Genomic DNA, 14,955 nt, shown 5'->3' with positions numbered 1-14,955 from the left:
GATCTTCCGATCAGTATTATTGCATGATCGCAAGGAGATGTGCTTGAAACGCTTAGTAACGACGAGTCTGTAACTATGATATATTATTGTGATGGTTTAGCCCCTTTACATACATACATACATACACACACACACACACACACACACACACACACACACACACACACACACATATATATATAATATATATATCACTTCAAATATATATATATATATATATATATATATATATATATATATTATATATATGTGTGTATGCATATATATATGTGTGTATATAGCCACACACTAACGTACATGCAAATATTTACAGAGAAACGATAGAGAATGGTATAAACTTTATGGCGGAGGCTTGTTGCACCTTTTTTCGTTCAAGCACGGTAAATAACTTGACAAGAAGATTTTTTTTTATCAGTCAACCTTGCCTCGTAATGAAACATCATGGCACTGTTGGGATGTAGCTGATATATGTGTTATGAGTTTAAATCAGATTATCTAAGTCTAGAGGTTTATATCATACTTTAGTGTAATTTCCACATGGACGAAATAAAATGTGTTCGGGTCGTTTTGGAGAACAAAATGGTGCGATAAAGCAGTTCATAGGGCCGTGGAGGGACACTTCCTCCGATCCGGAGATATCTCTGTGTCACGAAGCCATTGTTTTAAACACAGGTATGGGAAAAGGGCGTAGCGAAATACATCTCAATTATGCTGGTAAACAACCCCGCTTCGGCATTAGGAATTCCGCTTTTATACGCGAGGATAATTGAAAGTTAATCGGAAACCACTGCAGGAAGTAAACAAGACATAGCCACAAACGACAGAAAATGAACCCGAGACAGGAAATCCTTAACAGCATTTCAAATTACATCTCTCCTCAAAATTTGGAGAACTTATTAATGTAACCGATGATGACCGTTAGGTACTCTCCACCTAGTATCGCTGCACGTCTTACCACAAAACAAAAAAACTTCTATTGCGTATGCTGTATCTCCATATATACCTTCGCTTCTTTCACTGTTAAAATTAGCCTCTGCAAATTGATATAAATTCAATCGCAAAAACATCGGACGAAAGCAAAGGACAATTTGGAAATTGCGATTTTTTTATATTTCCATAATGCATCGTCATCCAACGGCGAAAGGAAAGAAAAGTCACAGTTGGTTCTTGCAGAATATCTTTTCTAATTATATGCGTCTCTAAACACAGATCGTGGCGATACCATGAGAAAATCATTGAATTTGATAAACATATTGAAAATACTCAGCCTGCCGAAACTGTAGATACTGCGCGAAACTGTAGGCCGATAGCAACTTGAATGCTACCAAACCGAACTTCGTTAACAATTCTTAAACTGAAAGCGTGAAATGAAGTTCATTTAAAGTTCATTCATTCAAAAGCGCAAAAAAAAAAATCGATGAAATAAAGCGTGCAATCGTCTGTACCGATTTTTCTCATAAAGGAAGCAAAATCCAACATCATAATTTTCACTGAATATTGAGCAAAAGACGCAGTCACACAGACAACTGCCTGCCCAGACAACTGCAATGCAGAGATACAAAACGTTCCGCTAGGCCACGTGTCCACACCAAATTTAAGTACTCGTAAACTCTTCGGTGCAGCCCCTCAAGAGAATTATAAATACAAATGTTCCGTCTGGAAGCTTTTGGAAAGACATGTAGCTTACGTGAAGCGTACATAATTGAGCCAGGAAGAACGCATGGTAATCCACTGGTCGTGAAAGCAGTAGGATGTGTAATTAACTCAATCAGAGCCGGGGGACAATGTTACAATTCCGTATCCTTTGAAGCCCCTGCAAACCGTTGAAGATGGAGGCAAGTAATTGGCATCTGAAAGTAGAGGCACCCATTGTCTGTCAGTAGTGAAATCAGTGTTGGTAAATGGTAAACCATCAGAAGATCGGAACAAAGACAGGCAGCGCCGTGACCTCACGGCTAATTTCATTTGCAGCGCCGTACAATTTCTCGTACAATTTTTCATATTTTGAGTGAAGGAGAAAGTCCCCAGTGTCTCTGCATTTAATTTTGCCATGTTTTTACGCGTCCTTCTTATTGCCATTCTAATGCAACCTGTTCATTTCCCGCTTGCTTTTAGGGACCGTCTCAGATTGACGCATAAGTTCAAAAAGCGAAATTCATTCGCTTAAGGGGGGAGGGGTTTGACCTCCATTCAATTAGTGAACTTCACTTTCGCACTTTTATTTTGTGAGTACAAGTTCTCTTTACAGTGTGCCTAAAAATAAACAAAAACTGCATATTCGTAACGACAAATTTCGCTGCAACTATTTCCAACTCGTTCGTGTCATGCTGATGGTAGTTAGTACTCAAAGTTGATCGATTACTTGACGATGTAATGTGGTCAGGGGAAACATTCTTCAGTAGCTGTAGCAAAATGCTACAGTGCTACTCTCAGGCAGACATCAACATTTCGCACTTTTGAATTTTCGTTAAGGGGGAGAGGGGAGGAGGGGGTTTTGATGTAAACGAAGGAATTTCGTTTCTTGAACTTATGCGACAATCTGAGATGGTCCCTTAATACATTGGACTGCGTCCATGCATTGTGAGGTTCGCTATGACGCACACATCGGCCTTTGCGACATTCTAACGATATTTACACAATTATTCACTCATAAAAAATCAAAATAACACTGAAGCATATCAACGGAGATGGAATCCCTGACGAATTTCTAACGTACTAGGCTTCAGTTGTTCTAATTTTTTCTTTGCACAATTTGCTCTCAAGGAAGTTTATATCGGCAAATGTAAACAAATCAACAGGTAAATAGAATAGCCGGTACTTATTTCGAATTTTAAACATTACATGCTTTCCTTGCACTATTTATGTCATCACTAGATGGTTAAAGACAGACTTGTGTTGAACTTTTGTAAATTACAAATATTTTCAACATCCAAGTGTGCAAACGCAAACACGAAAATCGTTCATGTGTTAGATAACAGGGAACATGTACATTTAATAGCATATTCATGGGCGTGTTCAATGCCTGGGATGATGATCTGCCCCTTTAAGCCTAGACCTTTAATCCCATATAAGCTTGTTCCGGGAGATGCGAGTTTATGCAAATATAAATTTGGACCTGTAAATGTAATCAACACAAGCATACTGTCAATGAATTTACAATTTCAATCATACTTCCTACTTTGAAACTAGGCATATGTCAATATAGCCACGAATGATCCCCTACGTGTAACTGTATACACTTGTGACGGTATACGTGTAGACACTTCGTGTACAAGGTTACATAATGGACTGGCTGTAGTAATTCGCAATGTTGAAAATGACCGTCCAAGCTGAAGGAGTTACCATTCGACATCCGATGACCTGGTAGGTCTTCTGGTAACCAAGCATTTCTCTTGACAAATAATCTATTATATAAATAGGATAGCTAAAACCAACCCCATCAGCTTACCCTTAACTCACCCATTAAACTGCTGGTCACTTATCACTCGATACTTTATGTATATAATTTTCATTTCAGTAATAGAATTTTAAGTAACTAACAAAGATGTATCTTAAGTTTGTCGGTTGCAGTTTTGTTGGCGGTCGTTCACAGGCGTAATGATAATATGGTTTAGCATCCCTTGAATACCTTAGCCAAGTGATGGCCGAATTACGACATTTGTAACTGAACTTTCAAAATTCCTGTCATCTCTATTCGGCATTATTTCATCTGCTTGCATTGGGTAAAATTAACATATTGATCGAAGAGTCTGCGCCTGCGATATATGAAATGTATCGGTAGCAACCAGTGCCGTCAAAATGGATTGATAAAATCACCATGACGATGACGCCGCGTTGTTTTACGGCGTGATATCGGATTTTCCGGATTAAATTTGTGTCTGTCAGGCCTCCGTTGTAATCCTCGCACCTATGTCAGAATTCGCTGTGCTTTGCTGGTTTTAGTTTAGTTTTCTCTGTGTGTCATCGTGTCTTGTTCGTTCACATCGAAGTCGACAAAGTCATATAGTCGAATTCCACACCATTCAAATGTCGCGTTTGAAACCATGATTTAGACGTCGACGAATCAAATGTCAAGGACATTATGTACCGTGTCTTGTCCTTGAACACGTTATCTGTTATCTGGGACCTTTCATCCGTCAGTGTTCCAGTTCTTCGCGGCAATTTAAAGTATTTCGACTCCATTTGTATCCGGAAATGGTAACGTTGTTCTGCTCTGATGACCTGAATTATGTCATGGTAGGAGCGAGATTTACTCTCTCTGATTATGTACACACGATGGGAAAGCGAGGCCCTTAGCAGGAGGTCCATTGGTCATAAGTTCAATGACTCGGCCAATTACATTCCACCTTTAGAGCATGCTCAAATGACCTCATGCAATTGCAACCATTTCATGTACGTCCAGATCCGGAATCATCTGAACTCGGTCGATGGCCGATAGCGATCAGATCGGAAACCGGATTACGAGTCGCGGATCTCCCGTGAGCCTGAAAGTTAACGAGACCGGTCATTAAATATACATTTGCATTATCCCTTCGCAACGTTTCCAACGACCGCTGTTTACTCCATCGTGACCGATTCTTTCTTAGTTTAAGACATCGTCCCGAAACTCCCAGCGTTGGGACTTACCGGATCATGATGGCTTGGCATCCATGCTTGTTCCTCAAAATTTCAAGACACCCCGTATCAGGTTTTTTCAACAAAAAGATACTCTTACTTTTAGAAATACGTAAGAAAGAGCAAAAAAGGCCACCAAATAATTTACAAAATCTCGGCGAGCGAGTCATACCAAAATATAGTTACAGACATGTCAATGTTGAATAGAGCGATCAGGATGTTTCAACACATCAGTGTAAAGTCTATAATATCTGTACCAGCTTATCTTTATCACGCTCTGAAGCAACATGATACATTTTGGAAAAGAGTGCGCGTGATGACGTCATCATTTAAACAATCTCATTTTTACTGGCACGGCTGTACATGTAAGAAAATTATTTACAAGGTTCCAAAGGGTATTGTAATCTTTTCACGGACCAGCTTTAGGAAAAACACCCTAGGACCGTAAAGACGAACTAAAAGCATCCCTCTTCCATAATGTTTGGAGCCCGCATGGGTACTTATTAAACCTCACCACTGGAGAGGGTTTTACGGTATGTTGCCAGGTAAATGTGAGTTGCTGCAATTTTTTTAATCGAGCCGATGTAAATTGGTCTCGTTCAACAACAGTGCTCCTTACGAGGGGAAATCACATCTGAGATTGTACAGATACGTGACATACAAAATTTGCGGTGTTTTGTGTGCTCTTTAATGCCAATATCCTGGTTGAGCTTTTCCAGTGATACGCTGGACATAAAACTTCGCGAATAGCGTTTGTTCTCACTGCATATCAGACTTCACTGGTGCCACATTGCTGACAGCGGTCGAGTATAAAACTAGATTTCCTACTGATAACGCTTCAGAAATACAAAACAAGTCAGTAGCATTACCGTAACCACGCTGGAGGTAGCCTTTTGATGCTGTACCTGTTTACAATTCATACACATGCTTTATTTACACATGCTCGATGTGTTTGTAAAGAAAAGTGGCTTTTTGACTGTCTACGCATTCAAAATTACTGGAAATGATGTGACAGAGACACGGATTTTAGAGGCGCATGTTTGATTTCTTCGAATTACGAAATGAAATGAATTTCATAAGACTGAAATAACTACCTATTTGAAGTGATGGACCAGTTTTGCTAAATTTCCAATGATCTAATGCGTGCTGGAGGTATGAAGGGCGCCTGTTTCCTGTTTGGTACTGTACCTGGATGCTCGATGCTGGGACGCGATGGGCGCTAGCCTTTATATGTCGTGGCAAATGAGACACACCTGTCGCTTGATAAAGACCCATAATGACCATTTGAGAAATTCTCCATACTACCTGACTCCTGAAGCAAACGTCAGCTATAGCATTTTAAGAACAAAATAAAATACCAAAGGTCACCGCGTGGTTATTCAATTTTGAAAATAACAGTAAGAAAACGTGCCGGTAGATTTTGTGCCGTCTACGTTGGAGCCAAGACTTTTTTACCTCCATGCTCACTAGGACCCAACAGTTGGTATTAGGCTGGAGATAAAATAACATCACAATGCATTACTTATGTAGCGATTTCTTCGGGGTGCATTAGTTGTTTTGATCCAATTAAAGTGTTAATAGGTATGAAATATTTTCCGTAAATCGGATGAATTTTCTTTCCGCTCCGCTGTCTAGTATTATATCACTGTACCAATTAGTGTATCCAGCTGGACTCAGCTCAACCGGTAAAATCTGGTTGGTTTGAGGAAAGACAAAGTCTACAGTCCAAGCTTGGCATGCAGTAGTTAGGTTTACATTTCAGGGTCCATTTAATTTCGATGAACCTTTACGAATTAAACGTAGTTGAATTACAAACTGGTTGCCGTTCAAACTCTCCTGGAAACATAACATTTAGATTTTCACAAAAAAAACGAAATTGATCGATCCGTTCTATGGTTTATAGATGACTCCACACATACTTTTAAAAGCGTTGTAGATTGAAAGGGTCGCTCTCTCTCTCAAGTTACAAGATTGATACAATCGTGCAGGACCGAAAATCAAACAGCAATGCATTGCCTACTGACACTACATGTAACAGTGTCTTCCAGAACACTGAGTACTTCCTTACTGCGAGCTTGAACCGCTTGTTAAAGTACTTAGTGTCACTCTATTGCACAACGCTATCGTCCGTGTAGCACAATCATGCTTAATTGGCTTGCGACAAGGACGTTTGTAATGCTTAAGTGCTGTCTCAGAGGTCGCTGACACTGCAGCCATCCCGACCTGTACCATCTCTGTCTTTTGTCTAACAACTTTGTATTGGCTCTCAAACAAATCCGCTGGTACAAGAGCCTACAAATATGACGTTGGCGGTTTCATGGAATCTTCAATTAAGGGATAAAATTCATCTTTGCTTTCTGTAAAGTCATACACGTCACAGAAATTGCCTTAATTACGACCATGTGCCTTCCCACTTACAGACGGGTGACAGTCGCCGAACGCGTCCACCTACCAGCATTTGAAATATGCGCGACTTTTTGTCACTCTGTAGAGTTGTGCGGTGTTCTCAGCAGTCATTGACATAACCTTGTTGGCGGAGGATATTAGATCTGTGTTTTTATTCACAAGTGTGTCAATTTTATTACCGATTGTCCAGATATTAATAGCTCCTTCACTTTCTTTGTGCCCCCAAGGCGTCTCAGGTCTTCTGACCTTTTCCGGATTCCAAATCACCCGTTAACCTGTCTAAATATTGTTTTTCGTCTCGGGCAATGTCACTTTTAAATAGTGTCTATCGTTTTGATATTGATTTGTTTACCAGTCTTAGTGCTTTTAAAACACAAGTGTCATCTGTTTTATTATCTCTTGCTGATAGTCATTTTACTACCGAGAGTTTTTGATGTTTGTCAGTCTCTGTTGTTACTTGTTTAGTGCCTTTTTTTTTTAAAATTAGTTTCTGCATGTTGTAATTTGTCTTTTTCATGTTTTAATTTTTCTCTGTTTGCATCCAGTTATTGGGCTATGCCTGTTGGATGTCAGAACGAATAAATAAATAAATAAATAAATAAATAAAATTAATTCCCCATCGAATTATGTGAGTTTAATATGGGGATTTTGCGAGGGAAGGTATACATGCATACTGTATGTATTGTAACATCAACATTAAGTTTTACTTCAGGAAGAAATAAAGATTGTTGTAATATCTGAATTCTGATGTGATTTACCAATCAACGTGTGACACTTACAGTGAAAATAGCAATTGAAATTGAAGTAATGAAATTCATTGTCAAGGAGAAGTAGGGCCTAGAGTTTATACTTTGAAAGTGTGATTTCTTTTCTTAAAATATCACTCCTTAATTTACGCCTTTTCCCAACCTTTGTCTAGTCTCTCGGGAGACCTTTTGGTCATGCCCTTACGGAATTCGATAAAAATACTCGCAGCTTTTCAAACCTTCAAACCCCCAAAACTTCGAGCAAACTCAGAGGTGCCGATAGCAATATTACAACTAGCGTCAAAAGGAAATTGTTGCAGCCGTTCTAAACTTCGGCGGAACATTTCTAGACACACACACACTTCTGAAGGAAGTCCACGATTTCTTCTCAGCACGTTTGCCGTGACTGTCCACGTGATTATAGCTAGACTGTGCATTTGTATTGGCATCTTACGTATGTATATACTTCTGTTTTTCGGTTGGCACTTTCCAAGCCCTCCAACCGTAAGTTACCTTACATTCTGAGCCTCAGACAGTAATTTAATTCCAAAATTCAGTACCCTTTCTCAACGACAAATTGAAATTAAATAATGAAGTCTGGAAACCTTTCCTTTCGGGGACACATCTTTCATTCCAGTTTTTGAGCCCATGTAAATTAACAACCAAGCAAAACTGCGGGGGAAATGTGTGCGAATAAGCAGAGGTACATGGCAGCTTCCGCCGCTCAGGGGGTGTTTTCCAATTTTTTTTAACACGTGGGGTCAGATAAAGCCAGCTCAACACGCAGGTATAAATAGATTGTCGATAATAAAAACCATTCGTGGCAACTAAACGGTAAGTTTTGTCAGGTTTCAAAATCTGAAAATTCGTTCGTCGACCAACATTTCTCGTATCTCGTATCCACGGAGAGTGACGTAGAAACACGCGCGAGACGCACAAAGGTTGCTCGAATATTCATAAATCTTGATACTAAAATGTTCAAAATTACAACGGCAATTGTGCATATCCGCCCCCTTTGTGTTACTTTTAAGAGGCTTCCCTTATTTTCCGAAATAACGTTCAGAGAATGTAATCTCCGAATGACGGAATAGGAAGATTGATAACCAGGGGCTGTTCAGATTCAGTGGCGAATAATCGAGAACACGCATTAACTTGTTATAGCGTTTTTTAAAAGAGTCTTCCAGTCGACAGAAACACTGAAAACACTGTAGACGAAATATAGACAGCGGTCCGCTGTCACATTGTTATCGTCAGTGCAATAGAACATACGAGAAATTGTGTGACTTGTCGATGCACGGTGCGATGTTTGAGATTCTTCCTGCGGGTCTGTGGTGCTAGCTCTCTAGATCCACACGTACATCGTAGTCACTGACAGGCATCTGAATTTCACACTTCTCTGGCTCTAAATGTACACGTAGAGCCTACTCACGCTCTGTGGCTAAGTTTCACTCAAATAGTGAGATGACGGCACGTAATAAGCAATGCGATAATTATAAAACACTGCTCCCATCGGCCCCTCTACATTGGAAAGGAAGTCGCGGTTTGGGATTTGACAATGTATTTTGAGCGGCCGTCACAACGTGGGTCATCGGATGAGCAAGTCGACTCTAAAGCTAAAGCTTGTAACATTTATCGTAACTTTGGTTGTCAACGCAACACCAAATTTGACTCAAAGTGTTCTCTGAGCAACAGATTAAAGATGGTAATTTCTTAAGCGCGGTCTAGACACGCGCAAATCACCAGTAAAATGACAGACACTCCCTCATGACACTTGTAACGATATTAGGTTCGTATTAGCTGTGGGTCCATAGCTGTGGTGTTTTCAGACGGGATTCATGCCTTTTACGGGCTGGTTTTGACTTTTACGATTTTAACCCCGCCACCACAGCTATGGGATATTCCATAGACTAGCGTCCAAATCCGCCGCAAGCACCCTTTGCGCAAGTTTGCTCGACGATATTTCGAAAAATTTTCCATCCAAATTACAAATTGCCAACACTCATCGACAGCTTGGTTATTAGGGACTCACCAGACCAGAAATCCGCTCAAAATTCACTGAAATATCGCCCTTTTTCTAAGTTTGCGCGACATGACTACACGGAGACCGCCATTTTGCTAGCGTAAAACTGTTGGTCGAGGATCCCTGCAGTACGTCACTACAGTGACGTAGCGGTGACCTCTCAACTTCTGAACACAAACTAACTTACGGCCAGCATCCGCGCGGCGCGCCACGAATAATCATAGATCCTAGGACTGAACTTTTTTCCCCCAAGTAAAAGTTTGGTTTCAGTTTTGTGAGACTGGGAATGTCCATAAGACGAACGATGGTCATCGATATCACACGATGAATCTCTCAGTTTGTGTTTAGAAGTTGAGAGGTCACGGCCCTACGTCACTGTAGTGACGTACTGCAGGGATCCTCGACCAACAGTTTTACGCTAGCAAAATGGCGGTCTCCGTGTAGTCATGTCGCGCAAACTTAGAAAAAAGGCGATATTTCAGTGAATTTTGAGCGGATTTCTGGTCTGGTGAGTCCCTAATAACCAAGCTGTCGATGAGTGTTGGCAATTTGTAATTTGGATGGAAAATTTTTCGAAAGATCGTCGAGCAAACTTGCGCAAAGGGTGCTTGCGGCGGATTTGGACGCTAGTCTATGGAATATCCCATAGCTGTGGTGGCGGGGTTAAAATCGTAAAAGTCAAACCAGCCCGTAAAAGGCATGAATCCCGTCTGAAAACACCACAGCTATGGACCCACAGCTAGGTTCGTATTTTCAAGTTTTATCAAACGTACAAAAGCACAGTCTTGGACGTACAACTACATGGGCTAAAGATGACTTGGTTGTTGATGACAGTGTTAAAATTTTACCAAAGATGTTATGCGTGACTCTTAACTCCATTTTGTGAACGACGTTATTTTATATTCACTCATTGAATCAACGGCCACAGACTCAGGGTGTTATGATACGCACCGTAACATGCAACCCTGTTTTTGCCATCAATTAACAGACCCCCTTGCAGCAGAATTCGTTCAATTCTCGCTCAGGGAATCGAATATTTCCTCTGAAATTTCATCCAGGTGGACTCGAGATTTCTACCATTTCACTTAAATCGTGTAAGGGGGAAGAGGGAAGGCTTTGAGGATCGAATAGTGCTCGTGCCATTGGACACCTTCCTTTGTGTGCAGATTGAGTGGAGTCGCAGAGTCTGAAGGGAAATTGCTTGCAAGAGAAAGGCATTCATCAAATATATAATTTTAATGAGAAATTCCCAATCCCTTTTCCTTGACCAAAATGAATTGTTTGAACTGGGTGACTTCATATAGAAAATCGCATTGGTGTTCATTCTAGCTTATCACATTGCAGATTATTATTCTAAGTGAAGACGATATAACGGACCATCATTCCGAGTGATCGGTGAGGTTTTTTTCATGACAACTCCACGAGAGTGAGTTAACTTATACTTCCCGCAACGACGACAGAAACTAGATCGACGTCTCAAAACCCTTGCGCGTCTGACGAAGAACTGAACTTGAGACGTAAAACGTTACTTAGTGACGGACCATTAGATCTTGGGAGGGGGGTGGTCAAAAACAGAAAAAAAAAAATTTTCAGAGCAGAAAGTTAGGAAAAAAAAAATCTTCAAACTAGTTTGCAAAATAAAAAAAAAATAAATAAGAAGACAAAGGCGTAAAAAAAAATCTGCAAAGGCGTAAAAAAAAAATCTGCAAAAGTCTTTAAAATTTTGAATTTTTTTTAGATTTTACCGACAGTAAGCAACTTTCTGTATTTTTAATACATCCTTCCGGCACATTTTTAATTTTAATTTATACATTTAGAGTGACTGTATCCCTTATACTGGAAGTTGTGATTATCTTATCTTTTCAGGACTTTTGTATTCTGATCACTTGAAAATTATGAAATTATAGAGCCTGTTTTCTACTTGTTTCCTGCGTACAAACCAAGCAGGTACACTAGGTAAAACATTGAAACTATGGTATGGTTGTCAAGACAGAAAGTTGTATTTGCCTTTTAAGATCAAGGTAAACAGATGCAGGCCACATCAGTTTCATTTTTTCCACAGCATTTTATTACAATGATGAATGCAAGAATGGGTGAACAAGTAGAAACACGTCAATAATGATAAAACAACATCAAGTCATTATGTATTATTTTGCTTTTAAAAAGGCATTTTCAATTTTTTTTTCTCAAAAAACAGCCTCAAATAACAACAGTAACACATGTTTTAACATTCAACAATACACTACGTAGAATGCCATCTATCCAACAAATCCCAACACAAAAACACTTAAAGGGTTGAACTTTGAAAGTTTCTCGATAGCAAATACTGAATAAATCTGCATGGTTAATCGTTTTGTGTAGCAAATTTCAAAGAAATTGGACAAGCCCTTTCAGAGAATACAGATTTTTTGACCATGAATGGCATAAATTGCCCAAAAAGACAAATATTGAAATTTCAACACATCTATACACATCCAATCAATTTGGACATGCTGCTACAGAGAAATAGATGTTTTGATCAAAAAAGGGCAACAATTGCTCTAAAAACACAAATATGCAAATTTCACTATATTATTTAGCTTATTTTAGCTTCTCAGCTTGTCAAAATCAATTGTAAATCATGAGATATGCATGATGTTTGGTGGGGTGAATGTAGGCATTTCACCAAGCAGTAGAAAGGGAAGCCAGGAAACCAAAATAGTCAATTTTCAAAACTATACGAAGCTACTGAGGAGCAAGAAGACCATGTTTCAGAGGAAGATGTGTAATCCGAAAAAAATGCTCCCAAAGTGCCACCAAATAACACCATTTTAATCTCTATTTTTCAAAAGCTCCAACGCAGGAGGGGGACACCCCCTCCTGACCACACCCCCACAAAAATACTCCCCAAGTGCCACAAAATAACACCATTTTAATCTCTATTTTTCAAAAGCTCCAACGGCAGGAGGGGGACACCCCCTCCTGACCACCCCCCGCAAAATACTCCCCAAGTGCCACAAAATAACACCATTTTAATCTCTATTTTTCAAAAGCTCCAACGGCAGGAGGGGGACACCCCCTCCTGACCTCCCCCCGCAAAAATACTCCCCAAGTGCCACCAAATAACACCATTTTAATCTCTATTTTTCAAAAGCTCCAACGGCAGGAGGGGGGACACCCCCCTCCTGACCTCCCCCGGCAAAATACTCCCCAAGTGCCACCAAATAACACCATTTTAATCTCTATTTTTCAAAAGCTCCAACAACAGCAGGGGGACACCCCTCTCCTGACCGTGACCGCTTGCGTGGCGGCTTGTGGTGCTTGGCACCACATGTTTGCCCTCTTTATCTTCAGACAGCGACGAACGAAAAAAAAATATAAATCTGAAAATTTACTCTGAAAAAAAAAATTTGCACAGCTAATCTCAAATGGAAAAAAAAAAATTCAGAAATTTACAATAGTAAAAAAAAATTTTTCACAATTTCATTGTGACCACCCCCCCCCTCCCAAGATCTAATGGTCCATCCCTTAGTGACCCAGCTGTCAAGGTCATCATGTACACGCAAACACAGAGAATCACGCTTTATGTAATCGATTTCATTTCTGGAGAAACAAACATTGCCTCAAATACATGAATACACACATGCATAGATAGATACATAGATACATAGATACATAGATACAGACATAGATACATACATAGATACATACATACATAGATAAATAGATACATAGATACATACATAGATACATACATACATAGATACATACATACATACATACATACATACATACATACATACATACATACATACATACATACATACATACATACATACATACATACATACATACATACATACATACATACATACATACATACATACATACATACATACATACATACATACATGTAGGAAGACAGATTTTCATCTAGCTTTAATGTCTTGAGTTCACTTGTTTTATTTTTTCACTACATTTGGGCATTGTTCAACGTTATCTTCCCTCAATGAACCAAGGTTACCGTACCCGCACCACGGAGAGGTTTTACAGAAAACAAAAACCACTTCTGTCGCCAATGCCAGTTGCAAGGTTACGTACTCGCTACGGCTTGATTTGTGCAAATACTGGTCGTTGAGGGGGCTGAATTTCTGACATTTATTTCTAATCAGTGTCTTATACAGTAAATCACATAGTATTGTATCGTGAGAAATTTAACAATGGATCGCTGTCACGATCAATAACATCGCTGCTCGATGAACATACACATATACAGTTATTACTATTATTAGGGCCTATATAACGTTTAGATTCTTTAGTCGCGCACCTACAAAATGCCAATGTATAAGGTAGTTGTATGATTTCCTGTGTGGGGCTCTATCTTTGCGCCGTCGGAAAAAATGTACCCGTCACAACTGCAATGTCGAAGTAGCTTCATCGCTGTCTATGGCGCTACTAAATACTGAATTAAGGCCACTATGTGTATTTCCGGGAACCTAAAAATCGCCAACACTGAAAATTGTTTTCACTGAAAGTGAACGATAGCCCGCAAAACAATGGTTCAAAACTGCGCGAAGTTCCATTGACGTCACCGCAATTTAAAATGTATCTCATCTGTGACTTTATATCATGATTGTGAGCTTCCTCAGTGTGTGGAAGATTCAATACAATGGCAGGTGAACCTTCCCGTAAGATTTGTTCTGTTTCAATGCGAAAACAAACAAAAATGTAATTTAATGTAATTTAGGAGAGGTATTTGCACACAAAAATACAAACAAACAAACAAACAGAGAGGAAGAAAATCATCGTATCGCAGGAGGGCTATGTTTTCAATTCTTTTTTCTAGGTTTATATGCAAAACTGCAAGACAGGTAACTCTGAAGGCTGGCTGGATGCTGTAATTTACTCTTTTTTAAGGATGGGGATTTTGTCGAGCGGTTTTGACTGCTGACATTTTCGCTACTGACTAGGAGCTGTGAACTCGAATACGATCGAAAACAGACTGAAGTTATTACCTTGTAAAATATCAACATATTAATGTTAACCCGCTCAAACATCCTACCCACGTCTCGGTAATTAGATTTTTTGTATTGCTATGCTGCAGATTCCTTATTCAAGTTGAGAAAGTGATTAAAAGCTCAGAACCTTTGCTTTAAAAGTTGCTCCGTTGTCGGCACAATGTGATCAACT

The sequence above is a fragment of the Ptychodera flava genome, chromosome 17 (assembly GCF_041260155.1).
Source record: "Ptychodera flava strain L36383 chromosome 17, AS_Pfla_20210202, whole genome shotgun sequence".
NCBI lineage: Eukaryota > Metazoa > Hemichordata > Enteropneusta > Ptychoderidae > Ptychodera > Ptychodera flava.
The sequence above is the reverse complement of the archived record's forward strand: the minus strand, read 5'-3'. Positions refer to the sequence as shown.